Source organism: Sturnira hondurensis, unplaced genomic scaffold, assembly GCF_014824575.4.
Source record: "Sturnira hondurensis isolate 20B ecotype Veracruz unplaced genomic scaffold, ASM1482457v3 Scaffold0021354, whole genome shotgun sequence".
NCBI lineage: Eukaryota > Metazoa > Chordata > Mammalia > Chiroptera > Phyllostomidae > Sturnira > Sturnira hondurensis.
In genome coordinates this window covers 8,836,207-8,853,664 of record NW_028093985.1, presented here as the reverse complement: position 1 = coordinate 8,853,664, position 17,458 = coordinate 8,836,207, and positions in this window count along the sequence as shown.

Below are 17,458 nucleotides of genomic sequence, written 5' to 3'. Positions count from 1 at the left end.
AAAACAACACTGAAACAACCCAGAGTGGTCGCTTGGCCCACAGGTAGAAATCCAGATGCTGGCCATGCCCTGGGTTGCAACTAATTGAGCAGAAACCAATAAGACTCCCCGAATGCCTGGAAAGTTTGAATTAGAAGGAGAAAGTCAGTCAATTACTCATAGAATTTGGAGGTAGATAGTCATTATAAGCAGAAAATCTGGAAAGGCCATAGTGGATTATGTGCAAACTCAAGAAATTTAAAATGATTTTATTCAAAGATTAGGGAGGCTTGCTCCTCTTTACTTGTATCACATTAATTAGACACTTTGCTATCAGCTGGTAAATAAGAGGTCTGGAACTCTGAGACAGACATCATTTAGAAGATTATTTCAAAAAGTCCCCCTTTTTTTCTACAGAAGATAACATTAAAAACAATGAATTTTAGTCACAAGGCTGTGTTCAGTTACAACCTCCTGTGGGAAAATTTCCCTCCACAACCATTTCAACTGTGTGAGTACAGACCGGAGACATCTCTGCCTTGGGAATATTATGCTCGAACATGACCTGTCATGGGCCCTTTTATTTGGACTGATCTGCCTCCCTCTTTCAGACTCAAGGTGACCACGAGAAATTATTTCAAAAATAACTTCTCTCTCAGTTTAGGCGTGAAAAGGTGATCTTACTCACTCTCTAGCAGAGGAGTTACAAAGTAACAATGCAATAATTCTCATGACAGGATGTAAAATCTGTTTTTACCATAAACTCCTATTTCCTGAGTAAATCAGTAATTTTCTGATTAGACTCTTAAACCTAGAAATGACTAGTTAAAATAATTCTAAAATCAATAATCTATTGTTACTTTAATGGAAAATGGAAAATAAATCACTGAATTAGATGGTCATTTTGAAAGTAAACTAATTAAGCCCTTTGCCTGCAAAATGATACCATATTAAATGGACGGTTGTTGCTCTAATTTTCAGATGCAGGTGTTCCAAGTGAAGGTGAAAACTCCCCAGATCGTGGTAATCTACCTGCCTTCCCACAAAATGTAGGTGAGTTGACCTTAGAGGGGTTAGACTGATCTATTGCAACTCTGGGGCAGGGGTGGGAGGAGGATCGGTCCTGGGGTGGGAGGAGGATCGGTCCCCCCACAAGAGCCATCTCAGTCAGGAACTCCAGGACCCAAGACAGCATCCAGAAATACTTTTCACGGGTGGAAAGTTTCTGTCATTGTTTCTTTAAGTCACTCATTCAGCATTTGATTGTGAAATGGTCACAATATTCCAAACACTGATCTGAGCACATGAAAGAGAAAATAATAACAAGATCTCTGTTATTATAGCTCTTACATTCAATATGGGAGAAGGAAAAAACAAACAATGGAGTATATGAGAATACACAGAGAATAGAACTTAGGAGGGTCAGGCATCTTCTTAAGATTGTGATGTTGACCTCTATAGAAGTCATGTGCTAGAATGACAATCAAGAAAGTCGAAAAACACTGTTTTCTTTTTAAAGACTATGCCCAATGCCTATTTCTAGAAAGATCCAGAATAGGAAAGAGCAGGCAGTCCTGCCTCTCCCCCATGGATGCAAATCTGATCATGACCCTAAGAATGCCTCCAGTTGCTGTAAGTCTCACAGGACTGAGTACATGTGGGTGAATGGCTCCTCACTGGCTGTGCACTGCGTGCCCTGAAAGCCTGTATTTAGGCTCTTTAGGAAGAGGCAGTAAAATATTACCTTCATCGTCTGGGGACAGAGAGGGCACAGGATACCTCTTTAGTTTTTATTTAGTGCCAAACCACCTCAGAAAAAGTACGGGACCCAGGGGATGAGAAGTTGTCCCTTCATTTTCTAGGGTAATCACTTATAATCCCCCATATTGAGGTCTACTTTATTATTCCACAACTAAGTTAATTTCCAAATCTTTTCTCCATGGTGCTCCTAATAAGAAGCAGATGTCAGAACCACCTCAGAACCAGGAGAACCCCTCTCTCCTATCTCTCCCAAACTCTGTTGCAAATAAGCCAAATTTAAACCAGCAATCACGTATGTTTCCAATCAGCACTCCAACTTTCTCCCCATGGAAGCAACTCCTTGGCTTGCACAAGGGAAGCAAATGTTTCCTTCAAAAAGCAATGCCAGGACAGGGAGCAGCTTATTCTCATGATATTTAACATGCTAACCAGCCAGTGCAGTGAGAAAATCAACGCAGGAGCAGCCAGGGAGAGAAAGGAAAGGCCCGAAGCCAGCAGAAACAATGAGAAGGAGAGAAGAAAACTAGGGAAACATTTATAAAGTTTGAGATCATAAAGCTCATTTTCCTAGAAATCCAATCTATTGTGGATCCGTACGGAAGTGTGGCTCTTGGTGAGACAAGCTATCTCTCACTTATCTCGCATGTCCCTAATCGTAAAAGGAACAAGCAGAAGGGATATCCTGAAATCCACTGAGTGGGTGGGGCTCAGCTTTTGTGATAGACAGAATGGGGGGCATTAAATTACTGCAGCTAAGAAGCTAAAATGTCTTTTGTGTGTTTTATGGCAACTCTCCCTTGTTTTCAGTAACAAAATAGAAATATTTTGCCATACTATAAATAATGAGTAATAAAAGGCCACGATTGCCCAGAAAAAGAGGTCCTCATGAGCAAAACTGGTTTGGAAAGAAAGGTAAATAAAAATGTAAGAAATAGTCATTCCTCCTTCCATCCTCACTTGTTCTTTTCTAGACCTTCTCAGAGTTCTTAGGAAAGCTGTGAACTCAGTTGTGAAAAATGTTGAGCAATTTGAGGCTTCTGGACTGTTCTTTAAAGAAATAGCCTAAATGGGAATATCATTGTTGACACTGGGATGGTTGGGATTTTGATTGGGATTTTTTAATATACATGCAGGATAAGGTGACTTGTGAGAATATGAGCGGCAATTTCACTGTGTGCATAGTCTTTATCAAAAGTAATTAAGCATTAAGCTAGTCTTCCATTTGAAAGTCTTATATTAACGAGATCTGTGGTGTGTGCTTGTCACTTTCTGACAGCAGTTCTCAAAGCAGAGCAAAGCAATGGTATCCATAGTAACACTCAAAACACCGAAAGACTGGTGGGTAACTTAATAAAACTCCTGAGCACACAAATAGTTGATTGTCTAATTGACTATAGAGATAGTGAGTAGCTGACAGTTGTGGGAATTAAACTGGATATTTATTTTAATCTGTTTAATTTAAAATTGGAACAGCATTTCACTGTACAGTAAGTTTATATAAATTTTTTAATGGTTGGTTAAGTTACATGTTTGTTTTTAAATGGCAATTATAAAACGTTTTTCACATGTAGCATTTTAAGATATTTTCAATTTTCCCAAGGCACAACAGCAAAAAGGTTTATTGCAATAAACATAAAAAGTCAACAGACCATCACACTATGTTTAAAAGAGCCTTCCTGGCAACCTGTGCTCAAATCTAGCCTCTACCACCTCGTTGCTCTGTGAGCTTGGGAAAGTTACTCTGTAAGTCTCACTACAACCATTTACTAAATGAAAGCAAAACAATCCTGAACTCATGGGGTTATCATGAGCATTAATAAAAGAAAGCAGGTAAAGCCATCAGTAGAATGCCTAGCATATGGTCAGTACTCAGCTATTTTTACTCACTTTTCTTTTGCAAATTGGCCCTGGCAACTAATCTATATATTTGCCTGAACTGTTCACAAACTCCAGCTCTGAAGCCTCATTGTTCAGCAGAAACCAATTAGCACTGGGATTGTCAGAGAGCACATGGACTTTTTTTTAGTAAAGTCCAAAATATAGAACCACAGTTACAGATGGAGAAATGCCCTACAAGAGCCATCAAGTAAAGAACATGTTTCAGAACACATTTCATTTTTACTTCATGCAAAGAGAGTTGCTCATCACAGACCCATAGAAAGCCAGCCCAGCAAGAAGTCTTAGGCTAGTCAATACACCACACCCAACATCTCTCTATCACCCCACTTTCCATGGCCTTATTTTATAGAGGAAAAAAACAATAAATTGTTATAGTCACCCCCAATTCATTAAGGTTTAGAAGCAATACAGAACCAAATCTGGGGTCTCTCAATACACAGTTAAATTGTTTTGGTTTCTCTCATTTAAACTGATGACATTTTTTAATATAAATGAAAGTATGGGATGCTTACATACTTTGCTCACTAACACGACCCTGTAAGTGTGAGCCAGAGGCCACACAAACAACTATGCCACTGAATTGTCAGAGCACTCCAACTATTACGTTGCCTCAGGTTCTTTATCGAAAAATTGCAATCACCCCTAGGGTTTGAATTCCAATATGGCTGTTGAAGCAGCTTCACGAATAATGGACACCCTATTTCCCCTGCCCACATTATAGCAGAAATGCCCCTGGACAAGGGAATCAGGCTCCTTTCTTTCAAATCCTATCCAGAAACCTGTAAAAATATCTCTTCTTGGCAGCTCAGGGCTGCCACTTGCCATTGCTCTGGCTAGTGGAAAACTATTGAAAAGACACTCTACGGGTTACAATGGAAATCATCCAAGTTATTTATGATAACCAAATAATACACCTGTTTCAGTGAAACTTGGCCAATCAACTTTTAAAATTCCAAGAAAGAGAATTTTCCAGGTATTAATGCAGATATATCTCCCTGCCAGTGTTGCTTTTCACACAGTTGTCTGCAGAGAACTCTGACATCACAGTGATCAGGGTTTTCAGCTCTTCAAGCACCCACAGCCCTACCTGAACTCTCCATATTTTAGGAGAGTACCCTTACTCTCCTCCTCAACTGAATGCCTGCTGAATTGACCATTGTTAACAGTTCAACCACTTAGAGCTTCAGCTCCAATACACTTAGCTTCAGTTTCTCCACAGGAGCCTCATTCCTTCTGTGCACCTCAGCAATCTCTGTACAAACAAAGACTCATTAAGAAGATGTGGGTTCTATCTCCTGAGGACACACTTAATAATCTCTTCTTTCCAACACTTCTGCTGTCCTTGATAGTGACACCCAACAGGACAGGCTTGGGACCTCCTTCCTAGCTCTCAAAACCAGGGGGCTAGCGAGTTTTCTTCTAGGAACAACCTTGGAACCACACCATATGTGCATCTAAATTACACAAATTTAAGCATACAAATTTTGGGATTGAGTATGCAGTTGAGGGCAATCCACTTGTCTTCCCTTCAACAAGAAGAATGCCCCAAAGATAGGAGAGGTAAACCTGCTTTTCCCTTAAGTGTGATTGGAGCATTTTTTTTAAAAATGCATATTTTTGGAATAGCATGCCTCTGTTCCCCTCCTCTCATCCCGCAAAAAAAAAAAAAAAAAGAAATGAGCCAACCTCTTCTGGTACTCATCTGTTTAGGAATCAGAAGAAAAATTGGCTCAATCTTGGTTTCCAACAGAGCATCTTCCTTAAAGCTCTCAAAGAACTATTTTGTCTCTGTGCTTTTCATTTGCTCACTGCCTTTCGAACTTAATTCTCTCTCTAAAATGTAATTCTTCTGTAGTCCATTCTTGACCAGGGTTGTAATACATCATGCAGTTCATGACCTGTCATGACATTCATGACAATTTATTGCCATAAAGCAATTCATAAAAATAGTCAAACCAGAAAAGCTACCTCTTCTCTTTCAGATTCTCCCTGCAAACTCCTATGATTCTGGGGTTAGGACCTTCTTTAAAGTGGTTCAGAAGTGTGAGTAAAGGGCAGGAAATAAGTGTTTGGAGGTAACATAGCTCCTTTTTAATGGAAGAAAAGCATCAAGTCCACTCAGCCCTTGGAGTAGCTTTATAACGTTTTACAAGAATTGTGAATTTCCTGCTTTTAAAACACCACATCAGTTATTCAGCTTATTCCTGAATGACACTCAGAAGAGACAGTATTTGGATGGTAATACCAAAAGGCGATAAAACTAATTCCCAGCTATTCTAATAAATTTGGATGGTGAAGTTGCCTTACCACCTTTGTTTGAGATTTGCTTTTGTTGTCTCCCTCCAAAAACACAACAGATGGAACATAAGAGTTCACTTAGTTCAATAGAGCAGGGGCAGAATGGAGTCTGTGATACAGTTGGAAAAACCACATGTAAGGGAGCCCTAGCTAGAACCTGGTAAAGATAAATAAGATGTCAAAAGATTTAAAAAGAAAAAAAAAAAGAAAGCATATGTTGGTTCACTAAACCTCCACACAAACAAGGCAGTATTCAAAAGCTGAGCCTTCTGAGAATGCACAACTATTTCATGGCAAACAACACATCCCCTTGAAGATAAACAGATGCAGTACTCACATGCTCCCACAACTATGTCAGAATTACAACAGAATTACAGAAAGACAATCATTCAGAACTGCCTGAAACTTAACTGAACAGAAGTTCTGTAGAACTAAGGGTATGTAGAAGCAGCCACATTGAGACTGGTAGGAGGGACAGAGATAAAAATAGGCTGGTTTCACACCCACATGTGGCAGACAAAAATTGGGAAGGATGTCTTGGCAGTGGAGGTTCCCCTTGAGGCATGAGGTATCCCAGTCCCACATCAGGCCCCCCAGCCTGAGGTTCCAGTGCCAAAAAGAGAAGTTCCCAGAACTTCTGGCTGTAAAAACCAGCAAGGATTGTAGCTGAGTGAGACTCCCAAAATCTCAGATGTTTCTCATAAAGAGCCTGTACAACAGAATTGCTTGAACTCACTTCCTCTGAGCTCCAATATTGGGGCAGCTTCTCAAAGGGCACCAGGGACATATTGGGAGGAACCGAATTGTCTGGCATCATGGCAAGAACTGGAGGAGCAGCTTTTGCCCAGGTGGAAGTACTAGCAGAGACCATTTTTCCTTTACTGAGCCCTTCCCCCACAGAGCCAGCAGGCAGACACCATATCTGAGACTCCATCATCTGGCTCACCCTATTAGCTCATGCTGGTGATTCCCTGGGACCTTACCTCACTCAACTTGCAGGTTCACTTAAGCTGTTTCCACTGATTTTCCATAAAAATGGCCTGTCTTGGCTTGTGCTTCAGATTTTTCTAAAACATCTCAAACAAGCAGCATCTAGTCTCAGCATGCCTCCTACCACTGGCTAGGTGGCTCCAGGCTTCACACCCGCAGCAGCCAGCCTTGGGTCATAGCTTGGCCTCTCCTGGGCACCTCCAAGCCCAGCATAAATAGCAGCCATCTACAGAGCACATTATAGCTCATGCCAAGAAGCACCAGGCAGAATACAGATGGCAGCTGACCTTAATCGATACCACTGAGGTATACACCAGAAACTAATATAATATTGTACACCAATTTTAATTTAAAAAGTAAAAAGAACACCCCTGAGAGATGAATTAGAAACTATTATAGAAAAAATAAAGCGCCAAATGTCTAAGAAAAAAAGATTCTAGAAGTAAAAGCTCCATTATCAGAAGAGAAAAGAGCCTTGACCAACAGAAATAATTTAGGAACTTCGTGGAGAGAAAGAAAGAAATATGATACATTGTTTGCAATTTTCTCAAGATCTTTAACCCAGAAAAATGTGGTTGGTGCATCTGGCATCCTTGCCATCTGCATAATCCTTGGATAAGGACTTAAAGCCTGGAGGCTGAGAGAGGCAGACAGCCTCTGTCAAATGCAAGGGAACATTCTGGCCAAGTGGCTCTGGGAGAGTTGGGAACATCATGAAGCTTTCTTTATAGTGATCTAATATTTTATTTTTGCCTGTTTAAGAATAATACAGAGAATGGCATCTACTTTAACCCTAGAAATCACTGAGAAAAAAGATAATCCACTGTCAAAGACAGAACTACCCATTATAAGCAGAGTAGCATCTGTCATTAAATAGTGTCTCTAACATCCAAACTACTTCAACATGGGAAAGTGTTTTTTGCATTGCTGCATAATATGTAAGACATGTATTATACTAGCACCTATACCAGAACCACAGTTCTTATGTATAAGCTATGACTGCAACTAAGTTTGTTCTCAGCACACAATGCCCTCAATATTCAATCCTCAAGTCATATTTATTAACTTCACTGCTGTTTGAAGAGTCTCAGAGACTGTCACTTATAAAGCTGAAACTAATTCCAATTTGTAGGCAGACTTTCCTCCAAATAACAGGTCTATTCCTGCAAGATTAGTTCATAGAACATATATCCTGAGAATGAGGAAGACACTTTGACCACAATAATAAGGCTGGCTCACAAGAAAACAATTTACTTCCCAGACCTAGAGATACCAATTTTTGTCTTGCAGTGTCTTAAATTATGCAAACATAAACAACACCATTTACTAAAGAGGATATTGGCTTAGCTTTCAAATCAAAAATTTATATAGTCCAGGAGATACTTCCAGGGCCTATTTAAAATTCTTTAATATTCTGTTTTATGACACTACTTTTGTTAAGAACTATACAAATCAGATATTTGTTGAAGGCAATAATCCTATTTTTGAGGTAAATTCTTCATTATACCATCATACTCTTGTTCCATAATAATTATTTAGACAAAAAAATAGCTGCTCACAGGGTAAGAAAAAAATTACAAGGGTTCAAGTTGTCTGTATTTAGACGCACTAGATTTTACCTATAGTTAAATCATGACTGCCTTTTGGAGTGGAGATGAATTTTTTTTAACTGATTAGTTTTTAAACTAATCTACAATTGTTTTTCTTATAGGAATCTGCTCTGCTACAAAATGATTCAGGAATCTATGGGAAGCAAATAAAAAGAATGGTTTCTTAAAAATATAGATTAAAAGAACCACAAAGTAGATGCTCCATTAACAAAAGAAGTATATATATATATATATATATATACACATATATATTCACACATGTATATGCATATATACATATATGTGCATATATACAAAGTGTATATATACTTTTATGTATATTTAACTAATATATATTAGTTTTGCATATGCCTCTCACTAGTCACAGTGTTTTAGAATAATGCAAGCCTTTTAAGGACTACCTAAAGGCTAGGATGGAATCTCTGGGGTGCTTCTTGAAAACCAAAATAAAAGCAGAAAAAACTGTTCTCTCTAGAAGCAGTGGATTCCCTATCAGATTTAATTCGGATGTGCCATTAACCAGCTTTGGGACACTGAAAAAATTACTTAATTTCTTTGATTCTCATGTTTATTGTAAAAAAAAATACTATGTCCCTCACGAGACTATTGTAAGAAGTGTGATGATGGGAAATTCTCCACTGCCTTAGCAGACACTCAGTCCTCTTGGATGCATAGTAGCCCATTCTATCTTTATTGGAACAAAATTTTTAGTTACACTCTTTAATCATCGTCATCTGGGTCCTTTAACTCATGAAATCTACACAGGTAAAACTGGAGTCATTACAGCAGGTGGAAACCACTGGGTGGGTAGCATATTGGAATGGTCAGGCTTAAATTGTAAAGCTTCATGGTAGTTAAGAAATTCACTTTGGAGGGCCTGGGGATGAGGGCTTCATGTTCCCCAGAACAGCTGAAACCGGGACACTAGAGGCCAGTAGGTCTTTAAACTGCAGGACGTCTTAAGACTGTGATTTCAATGGGACCCCCAATTCAAAAGCACAGAAACAATCTCTCAGAATCTATAATGAAGAGTTTCCTCACATGGGGAAACTGTATGTTTAACAGTTAATAATTTTCCTTAGCAATGTGGCTAGAGGCAAACAATGTTTGCAGATCTCTTGGGTCTTATGTGTAAATTAGTTTGCTCATGAATATCAAATAGGAACACTGTATATCCCAACAAAACATCAATCTAAAGAACCAGTTAACTATAGAACTGAGGGGACCCCAAATCAGAACCCCTTTAGAATCATAATGGATGGTAATAGGAATGACACTCCCTTCCTAGTCTTTGAAGGAATATGCAACAGTTACTCAGTGACCACTCCTGGTTTCTCTGGGGTGCCCAGTGTGAGGGTGCCAGACATACATGCAGTCAGAGTTGCAGATTGTGGCTATCCACAATGAAGGCTTCAGACCTAGGCATCGGAGAGATCTTTCTAATTCAGTGCCATCCATGGAGCTGCAACTTAAAACCACTTGTGATTTGGTTTGGCTCTTAGGATGTTGAGTAGGGGAATCGTTGATGGTTGGGTTGGATCTTGGTGATTGGTTGTTTTTTCCTTTGTTTATTTTAGCTTCAGATTTTTTTGTTTTTTTTTTTGTCCTGGGAACAGGGGATAAATACATAGCACATACCACCATAGCTCAAAACTCACCCCAGCAAGCAAGGTACCCTAAGCCTTTCATTGTTATTGTCTTTCAATTATTGCCAGCCCTTCCTGTTTCTGGGTCCTGGAACTCTTCCCTGATATTCCCAACCATCCATTTTCCTCTTCAATGAATCTTCCTGGGAAAAATGAGAGTAATTTACATGGAAAAAGAAAACAAGCCTCAACAAATAAAATGATGCCCTAGACATGCTTATCTAACAGCTACTCTATCATATTCTTTACAGTGAGTATCCCTCCCTAGCTCACAGCCCTTCGAAGCTATTCACGTCTCTATCTTGGGAATCATTCTGTCTAGTTTAAGGCATAAGATACATTCATAAATAACCAGAACACAATATTAACAACAGCTTTTTGTTATAATGATTTCAATATTCTAGGATTTCACAAACTCTTTGATTCTCACAAATATCCTGGGAGAGAATAACCATATTGTTCCCATTTATAGTTGAGGACATGGAGACTCCAAGGAGGTAAAGAACATGGCCAAGGCCAGCCAACAAAAAATGCTAGAGTCAAGAATAGAATCAGATATTCCACTCTTAGTCCTTTGCCCATAGAAGTCCCTCCTGTGCAGGGACTTCTATTCTGATGAAAACAAACTGACACACGGACATGAAGGAGACACAAATGGACTCCAGCTTGAGAAAGTGAGAAAGAAGCCCTCCTTAATCACTGTTCCATAAATAAATGTCTTATGTCCACATCCAGACTCTAAGTCTATGGGGATAGCACTGGGTCTCAGTAATAATAGCATGATATTATTTGTTGATAAATAATACCAGAAGCCTTGCAAGATGAAAATATATAAATATACACAGTCTTATTTAATTCTCTCAGTGTTCTTATGAAGTAAGGATCATCACACCCATTTTACAAATGATGATACTGAGGTGCAGAGAAACTAAATTATTTCTGTGAAGCTATACAACCTGCAGGTGACTGGCCCCAAATGTCATCAGCACAGCTCCCACGAGCGGCACTAGCTACCACACAATTCCACCCCTAGTGGTAAGAGTTGAACACATGGTAAATTGCACAAAAACTTGACTGAGACACAAGAACTGGGCATGCTCACTCTAAGGTATGAGAAGCTTAATGCAGAATGCTGGTTTTTACTCACACACGCTAAGTCCACGTATTTGCAGAGACATACCCTAGAAACCACTGTCCATTTCTGCCTTATAGGAATAAGAGAAGTGGTGTATAACTTAGAGTTAATAAAATGGGTAGAATCCATGACAGGCAGAAGACAGTCTTTATTCCTCAGCAGTGGCACAGGACAGGCTGGAGAGCTCCTCACTATGTCACCTTCCTCCCTTCCCCTCAGGGCAGTTCACCCTGGGGATCTCCCTAACCTCTCAGTACTCCTGGGGTTAATAGGATGTGGAGAACAAGGAAGGAGATTTGAGTAATACAAGTTTTAGAAACTCAGATGATTTCAAGAAATGCCGTGGAGTCACATTCCTTCATTTCAAATAAGACATATTCTTATCTCTAGTGTCAGACTAGTTCAATTTAATAAATTGTTCCACTGACCCCATACAGCCTTGTCATTCATTTTACATGTAAGCATGGATTGCTGTTATTCCAGCACTGCTGGCTTTTATGTTTTGCCAAGTGGTGTGGGCCAGTATATTTGTGGTTTAACTGGGTCTCCTGTTTATTTCCATTGTTGGCATTATTGCAATAATTACATTAGCATTCACATTTAGAGGGAAAGAAAATTAGCCTCTTCTTCATTGTTAAGGACTACCATTGTGCCTTGTTTCAGATCTATCTGGGAACAAGAGGAGTGTGCATCTTGTCTAGTCTTACTCCAAAAAGTTAAATCTGTAATTGAGAACCTGGCTAATAGTCATTGTTGGGGCGGAAAGCAGGGCTCTGTGCCAGGTCAGTGTAACCAGCTTTCTTCTCAGCGAAACCTCAGCTTGGGGCTAGACCAGCAGCTTTTGTGGTCCTGTGCTAGCCATGGATGGAATGTTAAACTTCCAAAGCACAGCTTTCCTAAAAGATATGAGAAGAGACTAACTCTGTGTGGGTTTATAAGGTATCTTAGCTGGAAATTGATCTTAAATTTATTTTTATATATAGTGCTCAGGACCCTTTCATAGGTAACTAAACCCAAGATTATTTTCATTATCTTTTTGACACTAAGTCCCTTAAAAGAATGATTAAAGACTTTCTGTTTATATGTGGATGTTCTTCAGAAGAAAATCTTGTTCTTGCAAGTTTAGAAGCAAGTTTCAGAAAAGTACATGGATCGGAGAAGCCATTGACCACAGTGAAAAATGACCCAGAGTCATTCCATAAGACCTAAGAGAACCAAGAATTACTCTTCAGAGAGGCAATGAGTACTCAAGAGATTTGGGAGGGAAGGAGGACGGAAGTACCTATGCCAGAAAATTATCTGAAGCTTTAATGAATTCATACATGGAATATGCTTCAAACACTGTACGGACAAACATGCAATAGATGTTAACTATTATTACTAGTGTTATGGTTTCACAAGGACCCATTTGACCCATTTGCCAACACCAAGACCCAGCTCTGAATCCCTGATGCCTGGCATAGCCCCTCTCTCTTGCAGTAGCTACTCAAAGAATGAAGAACAGAACATGCCTGCCCTAAGCACTTCCACTTTCACTGGTTAATATGCAACTTTGGGCCCTGGTTTTTAGGATTTATGGATTTTTTTTCTAAAATTTATATGACAGGTTATAAAGAAAAATCCAAATGATCGGTAAACTAGAGACTTGCCTGTTGCTATTACTAAGGTCTCGAGCCTTGTTTTATTATTTAAAATCACATTGTTGATTAGAAATTAACTAGAAAAAAGGAATTTAAGATGATTTTTAGAATTTTATAGCTATATAAATATTTCCTATAAAAATTCAGTTAAAAGAGGTCAAAAGAAAGTCTGTGCAGGATTTGATTTTTTTTTTTTTAAAAAAAAATAAGAGATAGAAGTAGAATAACAAAGCAAGATTTGATTTCTGGGAAATTCCTAACTAATCAGTGTCCACAAAACCGGAACAGCTCTGGTTTAATGGCCAATGAAGGATTTTTTTTTTCAAAATTTTGAACAAAAAACCCCACTCTGATATAACGTGGAAGTCTGCAGATCTCTGGCTTCCTTTGAGGAATCCTGAGGAAATGTGACTAAATAATGCAAAGGCTGCCTTTGGCAGAATTATTAACATTCATTTACATCACAAAGGCCCACAACCTAGTCCAATCCAACAAGCAACTACTCATAATCCCAGCAGAACCAGAAAACGAAAGCATGTGAAATTGCCAATGTCAAGGCAGACACTGGAAAAACTACAAAGACTAAAAGCTTCCAACCCCTTGTAAAGCCAGCCTGTTCCCAGGTTTCAACTTCTTGGCTACATTTTCAGGTCTCCATGTACAGATCCTTCTTCAGGTCAGGGATTTTCTTGAACTTTCTACAGCCTTCAACTTGATTACTAAGACAAGTTTAGAGAAAGGGATAAATTGGAATTTTTTTCCATTTTATTCAATTTATTGGGGTGACAGTGGTTAACAAAATTATGCAGATGCCAGGTAAACAATTCTACAGCACACTCTGCACATTGTATCCTGTGTTCACCACTCTAAGTCAATTGTTCATCCGTCACCCTTTATCCCCCATACCCTTCTCCCCCCCACCTTTTCACTATGCAGTTGTTTGTCATGAGTTTTTTTCTCTTTGTCTCCCCTTTTTGCTCAATCCCTCCACCCCCAACCCAGCCTCTCAACCTCTGCCCTGACCAGCTGTCAGCCTGCTCTCAATCCATGAGTCTGTCTCTATTTTTCTTATTAGTTCATTTTGTTCATTAGATTTCACATATGAATAAAATCATATGGTACTTGTCTTTCTCTGACTGTCTTTTAGGGGTTTTTATAACAATATTTCTCTCTTTCCTACAGAGGTATGGTCTCTGGGCCTCTTGGAATATTCCCTCCCATCTTTCTAGTTTAGGAGTATGAGCTCATCATTCTATTAAAATATATACTAGCACAGGGATTGGCCACAGCAGGGTAATTACAGAACCTGAAGACCACCTTTAGATGTAGGTGGTTTTCTAAGTGGGAAATAATCCACTGGTGATTTATACACAAACAGGGCAAAAGAATGCAAATCTAGAAATTCTGTTGTGTCATTTGTAATTATTCAGTTATTCACTCCACTGCATTGCCTACCTGGCATAGGTAGAAACCATTCTATGAGGTCAAAGGGCCATCAGGGGTACCAAATTAAAATCAAGACTCATCCAAGTAGCAGCTTCCTCCCTTTTTTGCTACTTATGTACTTATCTATGGTTCATTTCCTTCCATGGGCCAAAGTGCCTAAGTCAATTTTTCCAGCTCATCTCCATCAAATCACAAGCTTTCCTTTGTCTCCTTTCTGCCTCCGCTGAACTCAGTCAAAGGAATCAATTCTCAAATTACTCCAGTGATAAAATCTTTTTGCTGCTAGTAATTCTGGTGAAGTCTCACATTTGTTTTCAATGTTTTTGCACACGTTGCCCTTAGTAACCCATTCCTGTATTTCTTCCTTGGAGAAAACATTTGTTTTTCTTTGCTTTTCATCTCTTATTCAAACTCTTCCTCCTTCTTTATACCTTTATTTTTGTGTGGCCTTAGGTTATATATTTCAAATGAGGGGGATATAATAAAAAATTGGTTTCTTAGTAATAGAACAGGTTAGCAGCCAAATAGGTGTTGGTGGGGCAACCCAGAGATTTGCAGCACAGAAAACCACAACCACCATAACTGGACATAGGAGTCCCAGGGCCCAGAAGCCAGGAAAGCTGGAACCACAGAAGCCCATCTAGAGGAACAGAAAGCCAACAGAAGATAGAGCCACTGCTGCAAACATCTGCCAAGGCAGAGCTGGGGCAAATACTCTGTTTCTTCTCTTTCACCTCCTAATTTCCTATTGGCTGAACTCAACTGGAAGCCTGGGAATTGCAGTCTCCATGGGTCAGTGTCCCAGTCATTCACAGAGAAGGACAAGGAAGGAATGTTAGAGCAGAGGCCAGTGACAGACTGTTGCAGTCCCTAAGCCACCATCTACTTAAAATTCACATAAAAAACAATGCTTCAAATCCCTGCACACATGTTCACTTTGCACATTTGATTAAGATCATAAATGAACTTTGGAGTTAAACTACGCTCCTTCCAACTCTCTCATTACTTTATACTATTGTTCATTTCTAAATTTAATTCTTGTTCAAGTACAGTTTTCTGTCTTATATTCCCAACCCTGCCCCGCCCAGTGCTCACCACCTCCCTCCCATTTCCGCTCCCACCTTAGTTATTGTCCATGTGTCCTTTATAGTTGTTCATGTGAGTCCATCCCCTTTTCCCCTATGATTTTCTCCCCTCTCTCCTCTGGAACCTGTCAGCCTGTTCCGTACTTGACTGTCATTGGTCATATTTTGCTTGCTTGTTTCTTTTGTTGTTTAGATTCCTGTTAACGGTGATATCATATGGTATTTTTCTTTCACTGCCTGGCTTATTTCGCTCAGCATAATGCTTTCCAGTTCCATCCATGATGTTGCAAAGGGTAGGAGCTCCTTCTTTCTTTCCGCTGCATAGAATAGCATACAAGTACAGGGAGAAGAACACTAGAGAGTAGGGGAGAAATTCTGAGGGTATGGTACTGAGGGAGTCAAGAGGGAATCAATTGTCCTTAAAGATGAGAGGTCAACAGTGTCTTTGCTGTAGAATCAAATAAAATATGTGTAGAATAGTATAGAAACCACTGGGTTTGGCAGTATTCCTTGTCAATTTAATATGTTCAGTAAATATTCTTAAATGACTGTGCTGAACAGCAAAGATTAAGTAAATGTGTAAAGGAAAAAGTAATGCAAAATCCATAGGATGTTAATCCAGCCATGTGCTTCAGATAACCTTGAACTTGAATTATTGTTATACTGTCAGGTACTTGTCACCAGCCAAGAGCTTATCACAACCCCTGCTATTGTGGAAATGTTAACATCTAGCAAAACAAAATAAAAATAGATGAAATTAATTTCTGTGAGCAAACTTTTCTAAAATGCCATTTATTTCAATTGGTGTCATCTGTCCTGAGTTGCTGCTGTTTTTTTTAAGATTTTTATTTATTTATCTTTAGAGGGAAAGGGAAGGAGAGAGGGAGAGAAATATCAATGTATGGTTTCCTCTCATGTGTTCCTTGCTGGGAACTGGCCTGCAACCCAGGCATGTGCCCTGACTGGGGATCGAACTGAGATCCTTTGGTTTGCAGGCCTGAGGTGCTGCTCTTGAGCAAACCAAATCCTACCCTACAACCAATATCAACCTGCTTCTCCCAAAGCTTCTCTCTGATTTACTCCCTGCTCATTTAGCTTTTTTCACTTACATTTTGATACCTTTTGAAACACTATCATATATTAGTAACCTATTTGGACTATCTAACCTCCCCCATGACATTTTAGGGGCCTTGTTGTCTTATCTATTTCCCATAGTACCAAGTATTATGGTGAATAGATTCTCAAAAAATATTTTTGTATAAATATTTGATTATCACAGGGCAGTCAATGTGCTAAGTGAGTGGTGCCATTGGAAGCAATGGGGCTATTTCTTTGTCTTAGAAATGAACAATAGTTTTGTTTCCTCCTTTCCGATTTAGATGCCTTTTATTTCCTTTTCTTGTCTGATTGCTGTGGCTGGAACTTCTAATACTATATTGAATAGAAGTGGTGAAAGTGAGCAAACTTGTCTTGTTCCTGATCTTAGTGGAAAATATTTTAGTTTTTTCCCATTGAGTATGATGTTGGCTGTAGGTCTTTCATATATGGCCTTAAGTATATTGAGGAATGCTCCTTCTATTCCCATTTTTCTGAGTACCTTTATCATAAGTGGGTGTTGTACCTTATCAAAAGCTTTTTCTGCGTCTATTGATATGATCATGTGGTTTTTGCCTTTGCTTTTGTTTATGCGATGTATTACATTTACTGATTTATGAATATTGAACTATCCTTGCATTCCTGGGATGAATCCCACTTGGTCGTGGTGTATGATCTTTTATGATAGCCAAGAGTTGGAAGCAACCTAGATGCCCATTGGTAAATGACTGGATCAAAAAGCTATGGTACATTTACACAATGGAATTCTATGCAGCGGAAAGAAAGAAGGAGCTCCTACCCTTTGCAACATCATGGATGGAACTGGAAAGCATTATGCTGAGCGAAATAAGCCAGGCAGTGAAAGAAAAATACC